Here is a 13,289-nt window from a genome sequence, read left to right as displayed (position 1 = left end):
CTATAGCACACTAATGCCCCGTAAACACGATAGGATTTTCAGACGGAAAATGTTTGATAGGAGCTTGTTGTCGGAAATTCCGACTGTGTGTAGGCTCCATCGGACATTTTCCATCGGAATTTCCGTCAAACAAAATTTGAGAGCTACAACAAAATCCGTTGTCGGAAATTCTGATCGTGTGTACACAATTCCGAAGCACAAAGTTCCACGCATGCTCGGAATTAAGCAGAAGAGCAGCACTGGCTATTGAACTTAATTTTTCTCGGCTCGTCGTACGTTCTTGATGTTCGGAATTTCCGACCAACTTTGTGTGACTGTGTGTATGCAAGACAAGTTTGAGCCAACATCCGTCGGAAAAAAACATGGAGTTTGTTGTCGGAAAATGCTATCGTGTGTACAGGGCATAACTGTCTAATAGCACTGAACGCAGTCCTGTTCTTTCTCTCTCCACACCGATATCACACTGAAAATGGCCGCTATTGAAAGAATACTTTTATATTGTGGGGCGGAACTAACAGCAATGAGCCATGATTGGATAGAGTCATCATGACAGCATCCAATCATGGCTCTGACAGTGCTCTGTGCCCTGATTGGGCCAAGCTTTCATTGCTTCAGCCAATCAGGGATTTCAATGCACAGTGCGGCGGCGCAGTGCATTGTGGTCTTTCAGCGGGCTGAACAAACGGTTGAACACCCTAATTATTTAGTTGTTTGACAAATGTGTGAACAGCCAATGTTCTGCCCGAACTCATGCTCCGGCCGAACTGCTCGGCCATCCCTAGTGGCAACCATCTCCTTATTTGTGTTAGTGGGTGCAATAATAACCATCATCATTGGTGTCAGTGGACATAATAATAACCCTCCTTAGCATTGGTGTCAGTGGGTTAAGTAATAACCCTTAGCATCCGGGTAGCCGGGACACATAGGTAAGGATTGTACAGAGCTTGCCTGCAAGTTCTGTAGGGTTACAGGCCACGAGACCAAGGACTGTCCAAGGTCCAAAGCCTGCAACCTTTGCAGATTGGCAGAGCATGTCTTCAGACACTGCCCCCAGAGGACCCAGACCTACGCTGGAACCCTGATCCAGGGTAAGCCATCTGGGAGGAAGCTGCCAGAAAAACCAAAGAAACCAAAGGAACCTCGAAAGGCCACAGGTAAGTCCACTCCCGCCCCCCCTGCCCCCCCTCGTGCCCCTGCCCCACCCCTGCCTCCAGCACACCCCCACCCACCCCCTCTGTGCCGGAGGAACCCCTCCCCCCCAAACCTGTCCTCCCTGGAGGACTTCCCCGCCCTCCCACCCCCCTCCACCCCCACCAGTGGCCCAAAAGGAAGCCGGAAACGGAAGCCAGAGAGCCCAACAGCTGAGGAACCTGCCACCTCCACCAAACGGCCCAACGGGGTCCAACGCGACAGCGATGGACCAGAGCAAGTAGTGGAGGACCTAGAGTCTGCAGGAGAGGAGGAGGAGATCATGGTCGACCCCGAGCATGACCTCCCCCCCAACGTCCACATCAGCCAGCAGATGATGGAGTCTGTCCTTGAGGAGCTGGGCCTGGCCCAGAACACAGGACAGGCAGAAGACGCAACGGAAGAGCCACCCCCCCTCCGGGGAGGTAAGTTCGGACCCTTGTTAACTAGACCCTCATACCCCTTTTTCATTATGGCTGAGATCTCAATCTTTTCCATTAATGTGAGGAGTATCAAGGATACATCTAGAAGGCAAGCCGTGCTGACCTTTCTTTCAAGTCAGCAGAGTGATGTCTACATGCTTCAGGAGTGCGCCCTTCCTCCCTTGAGGAGGTACACTCATCTGTCCCCCCAGTGGACCCTTGGTCCCTCCTACTGGTCCGGGGGTGGCGATTGCAAGTCTGCAGGAGTAGCCATTCTGGTCAGTGGTGGGCGCTTCATGGTTGACTCTATCCATGAGCTAGTCTATGGCCGTCTTTTGGTCATAGACGGCTCGTGGGTGGAAGAGCCAGTTAGGCTCATCAACGTGTACGCCCCCCCAGACAAGAATGCGTGGCTGGAACTTTTCCAGACCCTACGGACCCAACTCGTCACCACCAGAACAGTAGTGATCGGTGGTGATTTTAACTGTCTGATCGAGGAGGATGGGCGCAGCTCCAGCATATACGCAAAACTTGATGCTACTTCTAGGCTGCTCAAGGAGATGATCTCGGAGGCCTCCTTGCAGGACGCCGTGGGATCCATAGGCAAAGGGAGCGTGAACTATTCGTGGGGCCGACCCGATGGATCTGTGCGTTCCAGGATTGACTTCGTGCTCACTTCAAGAACAGTCAAGCATCGTGAGTTCTCCATGGTCCCCTGCTTTTTCTCTGACCACAGGGCTATTCACTTTCGGAGTGACCTGGGCGCGGGCTTCGCCCACGGACCGGGTTCCTGGAAGCTGAATAGCACCCTGCTGGAAAACGGGGAATTGATGGGGGAACTCCGGTAGGCCTATGCCACCTGGACGGAGGAAAAGAGATTCTTTGGAAGGGTAAGTGATTGGTGGGAGTTTGTGAAGGTTAAGCTGCGTAGCTTCTTTCAGGCAAGGGGACACCAGCGTGTGTGTGCCAGGAGGAGGGAACTCAGGAGACTGCAGCATCAGTTGCAGTCCCTGCAGGACCTTCATCACTGTGGCTGGGACGTTAGGCAGGACCTGGAGGACACCAAGAAGAGCCTGAAAGGACACTTCGAGGAAGAATCCAGGCACATTGTCTGCCGTGCCAAGGTGGAGAATCTTGAGAAAGGTGAGAAGTGTAATTCTTTCTTTTTCAGGAAACTTCACTCGGGACACACACCCTTGTCAGAGCTACGTGACGAGACCGGAACACTCCAGAAGGGGAAGAAGGCTGTGATGCAAGTGGTCAGCGACTACTACACCAACCTCTACTCCCCGAAAGAAACGGACACACAGGCGGCCGACAGGTTCCTGTCAGGTATCTCTAACCAAATTGATCCTGCAGGTTCATCAACCGTCAATGCCCCTTTGGTGTTGGAAGAGCTGCACTCTGCCGCTAAATCCTTTAGGCGAGGCAGGACCCCGGGCTGCGATGGTCTCCCAGTTGAGCTCTATGTAGCACTGTGGGATCTCGTGGGTCCGGACCTGCTCGAGCTGTACGAGGAGATGGTGGTGGAGGGCAGAATGCCTCCATCACTGAGGGAGGGGATGATTGCGATTTTGTATAAGCGGAAGGGGGAGAGATTGGATCTTAAAAATTGGCGTCCGATCTCTCTCCTGAATGTGGACTACAAAATCCTCGCCAAGGTCCTGGCCAACAGGCTGAAGTCTGTCATCGGACAGATCATCCACCCGGATCAGACTTGCGGCATTCCTGGCCGCAGGATTGCGGACAGCCTTGCGCTTGTCCGGGACACGGTGCAGTACATTCATGGCCGTCGTGTGCACGCGGCCCTTGTCAGTCTTGACCAGTTGAAGGCCTTTGACCGTGTCTCCCACGAGTTTATGTGCAGAGCTCTGCGCAGGTTTGGTCTTGGGGAAATGTTTTGTTCGTATGTGGATATAATGTACACTGACATTTCTAGTTTGGTGTTGGTAAATGGCTGGAAAACTGACCCCTTTCCAATCTTGTCTGGGGTCAGACAAGGCTGCCCTCTCTCACCTCTGCTTTTTGTTTGTTGTATAGAGCTCTTCGCCCGAAGCATCAGACGGAACCCAGAGATCAGAGGGATCACCGCACCAGGACCGGACAGACGGGAGGTCAAGTGCTCACTCTACATGGACGACGTGACGGTGTTCTGTGCTGATCGGCGCTCCATCGACACACTCGCCCAGGCCTGTGAGGACTTCGGCCAAGCTTCAGGGGCAAAGGTCAACTACGGGAAGTCAGAAGTCATGCTCTTCGGAAAGTGGTTCCTGCCTTCTTCTGCACCCATTCCTTTCAGCATCAAGACGGACTTCATCAAAATCCTTGGGGTCTGGTTTGGAGCTGAGGGCGCAGCCCTGAAGTCCTGGGAGGAAAGACTGTCAAAGATGCGACAGAAGTTTGGACTTTGAAGCCTCAGAGAACTCACCATCGAAGGCAAAACACTGGTACTCCGCAGCAAGATCCTCCCTGTGTTGCAGTACCTCGCCCAGGCCTGGCCCCCCCCGGGTTAACACCTGTAAGGCCATCACCAGGGCGGTGTTTCACTTCATCTGGAGCTCCAAAATGGACAGAGTGAAGCGGGTGGTTATGTTCAAGGAACCCCTCAAAGGCGGTAAGGGCGTGCCGGACATCGCTACCCTACTCAGGGTGTGCTTTGCTTGTAACTGCATCCGCAGGACGTTGGTTGACAGAACTGTGGACTCTGGTGGTAACTCCATGTCCCATTTTTTCCTCCTGCCTCTTTGGAGGACCCTTGGATGGGACAAATGGGACAGCTCCATCCCCTACAACTGGGACACCCCTTGGTACTACTTGGACACCTTCAAGTTTATTAAGGAGCTGGGGCTACATGGAGTGAAGCCCCACTTGTGGAAGCCAAAAACTATCCACAAGTTGATTAGAGCATCGGACATTGTTGAGACTGTTCCAGGCCTCCCTTCAGCCACTTGAAGTGGTCTGGAGGAATGTTTCTTCAAAAAGACTCACCAACAGGCACAAAGATCTGGCATGGATGGCAATCCAAGGGGGGTTGCCACTCAGGACATTCATGCATGCCAGAAACCTGTGCAGATACAGGCACTGCCCCTTTTGCATCATCCAAGAGGAAACTGCTCTGCATGTTTTCTGGGAGTGCCCCTTTGCACAGGACCTGTTGAGGGTCTTGGAACCTGAACTCAAAGACTTTGTGCCACAGACTGCTATCACACACTTTGGTGTGTTGAACGGACTCTTCTGTGGAACTCATTCACAGGAGGACATTGACGGTGCCTGGCGGGTGCTGTGTTGCTTTAAGGACTCTTTGTGGTGCGCCAGAAAGTGCCTCATCCACCAGCGGGAGAGGATGTCCATCGAGGACTGTCGCAGACTGGTTCACAGTCTGCTCAGAGACTATCACTTGATGGACTTCAAGGAGGAAGAGGAGGTCTGAAGATTTCCCCATCCCCCCCTCTCCCCCGTGTATCCTTTGGCAGTTCAAATAAAGCTTCGGGCCTGTGAACTCTTTTCTCCCTCCCCTACCCCACCTTCTCCACCCCCCCCCCAACACACCCGTTGCCCATTTGAATGTTATTAGACTGTATGACCTGACTTTTGTGACATGTTTTTGAAGTAATGCTTTCAGGGTAATGAGGTGTCATGCATGATGTGATGTTTCGGGGTATTATTACTCTGCACAACACATTAGGCATCATACCGCAGGATGAATGTAATTTATTGGTATGCTTGGCAATGTATTGTTATGTAGTGTATTTATGCGCTGCGTCACAGTACAGATTGTACCCTGTTTAAGTACTTGTTTTTTTGTATATTTTCTTGCAAAATAAAGTATACATTTTCAATCAAAAAAATAACCCTTAGCATTGGTGTCAGTGGGTTCAATAATAACCCTTAGCATTGGTGTCAGTGGGTTCAGTAATAATCCTTAGCATTGGTGTCAGTGGGTTTAGTCATAACCCTTAGCATTGGTGTCAGTGGGTTCAGTAATAACCCATAGCATTGGTGTCATTGGGTTCAGTAATAATCCCTAGCATTGGTATGAGTGGGGTCAGTAATAATCCCTAGCATTGGTGTGAGTGGGTTCAGTAATAATCCTTAGCATTGGTGTGAATGGGTTCAGTAATAACCCTTAGCATTGGTGTGAGTGGGTCCAGTAATAACCCTTAACATTGGTGTGAGTGGGTTCAGTAATAACCCTTAGCACTTGTGTGAGTGGGTTCAGTAATAACCCTTAGCATTGGTGTGAGTGGGTTCAATAACAACCATTAGCATTGGTGTGAGTGGGTTCAGTAATAACCCTTAGCATTGGTGTGAGTGGGTTCAATAACAACCATTAGCATTGGTGTGAGTGGGTTCAGTAATAACCCTTAGCATTGGTGTGAGTGGGTTCAATAACAACCGTTAGCATTGGTGAGAGTGGGTTCAATAACAACCATTAGCATTTTACGTGAGTGGGTTCAGTAATAACCCTTAGCATTGGTGTTAGTGGGTGCAATAAAAATAGCCAGCATTGTTGTCAGCGGCCACAGTAATAGCCCCCCCCCCAGCACTGGTGTCACAGACCACAATAATAAACCCCACATTGGTGTATTCAATACACAGCAAAAAATAGCAATTTGTATTCCCAGTACATAGTGTACATAACAAAATGATCATGTAAGAAAATGACAATTCAGTGAACAGTGTGACCAACAATACACAGTGCAGATAATGAGTTGCATAATTAGGTGCAGAGCTCTAAATACAGTATAAACACAATTCCTAAAAAAACAGTTGCGATGGCATTCAAACTAATAAAGTACTGTACTTGGAAAGCGAGTATGTCATGTGTTTAAAGATCACTGTGTTACAAGAGCAAGGGAACATCTTAGAAGCTACTTTTACTTTATTAAAGTAGAACTAAAGGCAAAATGCTAAATACACAATGCAAATATATATGTCTGAACTGTCTGAACTGTTTTACCTTCTAAAAGAATTGTACATGTGTTCAGTCAGTGGTTAGATGCACATGCTCCTGGCCCATTGCACAGCTAGGTTGCCTCTGTAGCAATATGGACTATAATTGCCAGGAACAGCTATTCCCTGCCCTTTCTTATACCATGTTATCCCTCTAGTGCCCAGCATTATCAAACTGACATCATATTTGTGATCCCAACCAAAGGGATTGTGGGACTGGTAGTTCCAACAGACGGCTGTTCCCATGCATGACTTTGCATCCTGGTCTACATATCCCAGGGATCTTTGCTACCACCAGGGAGATTGCTGGGAAGAACTATAAAAGAAACCAGAGACCCGCCTCACGCTCTCTTACTCTGGGGCCTTGTGTGTGAAGGACTTCTCCATGAAGGGAGAGTGAGGACGCTACCTACCACACGGTCCACAGCATTCCTACCTGACCAAGAAGGGATCCAGCGCTGCCTGCTGTTTATCTGACTTCTGATCAGCACTGTCTCTACAGTGCAACTACCCACGCTTCATGCTCAGTAACTGGGGATCATCACAAGTGGATCTGCAGCCTGAACATCCATTCGGGAGTCGATAGCTGGAAGGCATTAAATCGGCCTGGTCATTGGTGAGAGGGCCATTGGCATTCTTTTCAAACCTTTTCTTTGTTTCATTGGGACACTGTGCACAGACAGGTTTACCTTGGGAACACTTCACTGCACCTTTATTTGAACACTGTACATACCTCTCTTTAGATACAATCATCACAAGATATACTACCACTCTGTTACTACACCCTATTGCATACAATTAATGAGCTCCGACTCCGACCGGAGTGATTGGTCTTTGAAACACTAAGCTATGGTCAGCACATAGTGCTAGAAGCGAGAGGGTTAAAAGCTTCAGAAACATGGCACCCATGAAACCAATAACACCGTGCCGCACCGGAGGAAGGTTTTGAACTAAACAATGGTTTTCAAAACCAGACTAGTGGCAACCCTATGGGTCATCTCATCGAATATCTTATAAAATACATCAGTTACTCACTTTATTGAGGCAGCTATAGTAAAAGAGTGTAGCTTGTCAGGCATTGCCAGACAAATAGCACACAGATGCATATGTCTGCCATACATACAATGTACAGAAAAATAATCAAATCAGTCAAGACCCTTGGACATGAGCTATCTATAAAAGCATAGAAGTGTCATAAATATTCCTAATGAAACATGGCATCATTTCACAGGAGCGCAAATATTATTTCTAATTAGCATTTAACTCCTAAATAACAAGCCACAGAATAAACCTAGTACATCGGGCTGTCATAAAGATAAATTACTCAGTGATAATGAATTTATTAGGAATGGTAAGCCCTGCTTAGATAACACCTCTTTTGTCATCTAAACGCAGAGGCTTTGAACAGTTAGTTAGAGCCTGTCAAGAAACCCATTGAGCTATAGGTCAGTTTTAAAATATAACATCAGCATGCAGCCTGATTACATGCCATAAAAGAAAAATAAGACGGAGATGAAGGAAATAAGAACTGTTAGCCTTAATCACGTCTTCCACAAAGCACAAGGACTGGGTGCTATTTGCAGATAACTTACCCATTGAAAGCCCCATCAACAATAGCACTGGCTGATGATCAGGTGATTTGCATATGATTGGAAGGTACAAACATAGCCTGCCATCCAACCATCAATCTTGCAGCAGATGTCCAGCTAATGATATGTGCTCTCCTTATGAAGCTCCTTACTGCTGTACAATTTGTTGTAATCTAATTATTCTGTGAAACATGGCTCTGGGGGTGGCAGTAGGAGTAAAGGCTCATTATGATTTTTCTTACATTCGCTGTTTCCTGTTCTAATGGAAAGCATGTTTTCAGATACTTCTATCTTCCTTCGATCTTGAAATTCAGTGGGTGTATGCTCATTGTTATGACAAGTGATTTGTCTTCTAAACAAATATAGGCTAATATAAGAAAATTGTTTTTCTTAGACTTGGGAGATATTTCCAATTTCTTTTTTTTTTTTTTTAACCATTTTTTATTTATTCTTCACTCCTTAGGCTTAGGTTGACCATAGATTAGTCAGTTTTTTTTTCAACCAGTGGATTGAACTAAAAAAACATAACCCGATTCCCCCATACACAAAACTTCGAGGGTGTGAATGGGGGAATCCTCCCCATTGAGCCTTTGTATTCTGACAGTGGGGAGATTTCCCCGCCTTCAGAATACACTGATCAGCACCGTAGGCTATAGGAATTTTTCCAACAAGCTGGTTGAACAGAAGCTGATCAGTAGATAGACTTCTCTTCAGTTACAGTGCCCATACATGGATCAAAATTCGTCCGGTCCCTACTGAACCAGACAAATTTTGAACCATGTATGGCAAGCTTGTCTAAACAATACTACTTGACTTATCCAAACAATACTACTTAAAGTATTTCTAAATGTTGGATTTAAAAAAACAAAAACAAAAAACAAGTATGTTATACTGGTTTACTTCCCAGATCAGCTCCGATCCTCTTCTTTGTGGGTCAGTGGTCCTGGCTCCTCCCCACTGTGGAGTGCCCCTAATAGCAAGCCGCTTGCAAAGGGGGTACTCGAGCAGACTCGCTCTCAAGCCGCGCTCCTGTGAATGGACATTGTCCATTCACACACGGAGCGTGGCCTGATTCCACCCCCTCTCTCCTTATTGGCTCACTGGCTGTGATTCACAGCAGCAGGAGCCATTGGCTCCCATTGCTGTGTGAACCTTTTAGAACCACACTAAAACAGATCACCAGTGCTTCAAATAAAATGTTTTCTGCAATAGCCATACTTTAGTCCTGTGCAGGTTATTGTGGAGTTTTCCTTCCAACTCTCTCTCTCTCTCTTATCAAGTGTACATTTTCCATTTGTACTTACTTACTTATTGTAAGTTGAAATGGTCAGCATAAGGTAGAGCAGCGGCTGAGTGGTGAGAACTCTTTCAGTGCAGTAGTACAGTTCCTTGTAGGAGCAATGACTACATGGAGCTGCTCTGCTCCACCTTATGATTTTATGAGGATTCATTTCAAACTTTTGGCACCAGCAACATGGCACATGACATTTTAGAGTGGATATTTATAAGGGATTTCTGCATTACATCATTAGTTGGTGGACCCAAACTATGATATCAGTGTTGCAATTGCAAGAGAATATGCAGACACATCAAAATGTGAACAAAGATTTTTCCCTTTTATTGAAGATGTGTAATGCCACGTTCACATGATCGGAGTTTCTGATGGGAAATGTTGGATGTGAGCTTGTTGGCCGAAAGTCCGACCGTGTGTATGCTCCATTGAATATTTGTTGTCGAACTTTCCGCCAACGAATGTTGGCTAGCAGGTTCTCAAACTTCCCGATTGTACACAAGTCTGTCACACAAAAGTTCACGCATGCTCGGAATCAAGTACGAGCCGGTCGGTCTTGTAAAAGTAGCATTCGTAATGGAGATATCAAATTCGTCACGTGGCAAATAATGAAATCTCTCAATGCAGTGCATTCTCTTCTTTATAATGCTATAATAATGAAGTTGCTTTGCTGCTGATATACACAGATTTCTGACAAACTTATTTTTTATAATTTCTGGTGATCTCCAGAATAATTTTTTTTTTGTTCTTTTTTTTTTTCTCGTGATCTCCAGAATAATCTTTTCTTTTTCTTTTTTTTTTTTCGTGATCTCCATATATTTTTTTTTTTCTCTCGTGATCTCCAGAATAATCTTTTTTTTGTGATCTCCATATATATTTTTTTTTTCTCGTGATCTCCAGAATAAGATATATATATATATATATATATATAGATATATATATATATATATATATCTATATATATATATATATATTTTTTTTTTTTTTCTAGTGTTCTCCAGAATAATTTGTTTTTTCGTTTTGTGTGACAAGTTACTGCAACACCATTATTATCTTGTATTTTTTAACCTCAAAGATACAACTATGTTGGTGTCCCTTGTTAATATGACATTGTATTTTTGAAATGTACCTGCCTACTCATAAACAAACTGTCCTTTTTGAAGTAAAACACATAGCCAGGAATTTGACAAAACAAACATTTAAAATTTAATAGGGAGCACAAGGTCAGAACAAAATAAAGAGGAAGGCAACGCTGGAGAAACATTTGGAATTGGTGAAGCCTTTGTACCCCAGGGCAGACATCAATTATTTGCCTGTCAAAATTGTTAACCTGAGGAGTCCATTTTATAGGGAGCACAACATGGTCCAGGATTCTGAGAGATCGGGAGCAGCAGCAGATGACATATATGTCCCGAGGCTGTGGTCTTACAACAGCCTGTGTTTTTTGCCAGACCACACAAAACCCAGGCCATCACTCTCAACACTTCCTTCCACGCTTCCTTCCATGCTGCTGTGGTGGGTGGAGTGGCTGTGGTGTTTGTGGCGTTGTTGGAGGTAGTGGAGGAGCATGGTCCAACTCACAGAGGTGTGTTTGAGGTGTGAGTTTGCCCCTCGTCCCCTTGTTTAGGGCCTTGAGAGTAATCTCTTCGCATATAGTGCGTTGGGCCTCCTCCATCTTTTCAAATTTGCTGGCATTGATGCATCCAAATGCCTCGTGTACACCAGGGGTCGTGGTAATTGCTGCAGTAGCCTGCTTTAGGAAAGCAGCCGCGCACTCCTCCAGGTTCCTTGCCTTCCTGGTCCTTTTGGTTAGAGAGCGAAGGGGAGGAACCTGGGATTCTGTCAGGCTGCATACCATGGCCTCCTCCTGGCTGAGACTTTCCTGTGTATGAAAATGGTACATAGTTTTAGGTTTTTGGTCATCAACCACACACAATTTTGAGCTCATGACTGTTGCAAATTGAATGTTAACAAATATAAAAGACTATCATTCTGACCCAAGCATTTTTCATTCTTGACCCAATCATTTTTGGCTACTACTGTCTATTGATATGTAAACCACTTTGTTAAATCAGAAATTTGTGATCAATAACATTTAGTTAACATCATTCAATTTTTGACAAGAAATATATTCAGCAATACTATACCTGGGTCAAGCTGGGCTCCTCCACATCTTCTTCCTGGGTGGAAGGCCCAGGGTGGACCTCAGGAGCCTCAGCTGATGTTGAAGGAAGTGTTGATAGTGATGGCCTTGGTTCCGTCTAGTCAGACAAAAAATGCAGGCTGTGGTAGTACCACAGCCTAGGGACATATACGTCATCTACTGATGCTCCGGATCTCAGGGAATCCTGGACCTTCTTGCGCTCCCTATTATATGTGCTATATATGCTCCTCAGGCTATCAATTTTGACCTTCAAATTGGTGATGTCTGCCGTGGGATACACAGGCTTCACCAATTCCAACAGTTTATCCAGCGCTGTTTTCCTCTTTTGCTTGTTTGAATAAACCCTGCATTGGACTTGCCAGAGACATGGCAGCTACCTGTACTTGTCTATGAAGTTGGGCAAGAATTCAGGGGCTGTGAATTTGTCAACCATTTTATCTGCAAAACACAAGACAAACCCTAATGTCAGGCTAAACTCTCCTAATCTTGTCCCAATATAGGCCTCAATCTATAAGCAGTATAGGCCACTAACCACTGATGACCCAAGTTACAATTGTACCTTTGTTTGAACGATCTACGCTAACGATCCTCTGTCCTCCACTCACAGATCGTATGTACGTCGCCTGCGTGTTATGCTTTATATACACTGTGCATGCGTGAAACTCCGCCCCTGTCCTTCTTTCTAGTGTATTCCCTGCCTCTTCTCTTTCGGGGCAGTGGGAGAGCACATGGCGGAGATGGAGCAGGTGTGTGCTGTTATTAGCAACGATGAGGACAAGGAAAGCACAGAGCAAGGCAGTTCTACATCCAAGAGGAGATATAAGGCCTCAAATATGTCCTTTGAAGAGATGGTGGAGATGGACATCTTGAAGAGGACAGACTATGATGGGAAGCATGGACCGTACAGAAACCATAATGTGAGAAAGGCCAAGATCATGACTGAGAAGTGAAAAGTCTGCACAGCACTTTTGGGGTACGATGATCCAAGGAGCAATTGAGGAAACGCTGGCCAGACCTTAAATTGAGGGAGCAAGATCAGTATAGAAAGATCAAGAAAGTGCTGCAAAAAAGTAAGTATTTGTCGTGTGTTCCTATTATTATTATTACTTTTGTGCTGGTCCATGTGCTTTTCTTTACTGTTGTTTTACTGCTATTTTAAACTGTTGTACAGTTTAAAATGCCAAGTTTGAGGTTTGTGGGCACAGGAATCGTTATATTAAACATCGTCTGTTCGACCAACTAATACAACGTTTTTGGAGATGCAGATTAACTACATTTGTTCATGCCTATTTTGATTAAAATACATTTATTACATTGTTGTCTAGATGTGTTTGAAACTATAATGAAATGACAACTTTATTCAGTGTAAGGAGAGGACACTCAGCAGCTGTTTACACATCTGGATGCAGGAGCACTAGTGTGAAACACCATAATAACCTTGTTATGGTGTTCCACGCAGGTGCTCCAGTGGATACTAGGGGTCTCTTCATGTGTGAAACTTGCATAAAACAGGTAAGTATTCCAGCTTTTGAAGGGGGAAAAAATCATGTCTTCAGCTTGGAACTCTGCCAAATAAGACAATTGGACGACACTTCCAAACAAAGTTTCATATTACTATTTCTAGCCTAAAATATCTGTCTGCTAAGTATACCTTTTTTGTATTCACATAGAAGAGAAAATAA

At 45.5% G+C, this 13,289-nt stretch overlaps 1 protein-coding gene across 1 annotated transcript in view; it reads right to left on the bottom strand.

Annotated features, from left to right (window-relative positions):
- LOC141143829 (retinol dehydrogenase 12-like) overlaps window positions 1-8,939 on the bottom strand; it is a 121,465-nt gene extending 112,526 nt beyond the window's left edge. The window contains exon 1 of the mRNA XM_073629356.1: window positions 8,156-8,939. The gene's annotated coding sequence lies outside the window, so the exon portion shown is untranslated. The remainder of the gene's footprint in view (window positions 1-8,155) is intronic.
- Between the last annotated feature and the right edge of the window lie 4,350 nt (window positions 8,940-13,289).

This window comes from Aquarana catesbeiana, linkage group LG01 (genome assembly GCF_042186555.1).
Source record: "Aquarana catesbeiana isolate 2022-GZ linkage group LG01, ASM4218655v1, whole genome shotgun sequence".
Taxonomy (NCBI): Eukaryota; Metazoa; Chordata; class Amphibia; order Anura; family Ranidae; genus Aquarana; species Aquarana catesbeiana.
Note: the sequence above shows the minus strand (reverse complement) of the source record. Positions and strands in the feature narration are given on the sequence as shown.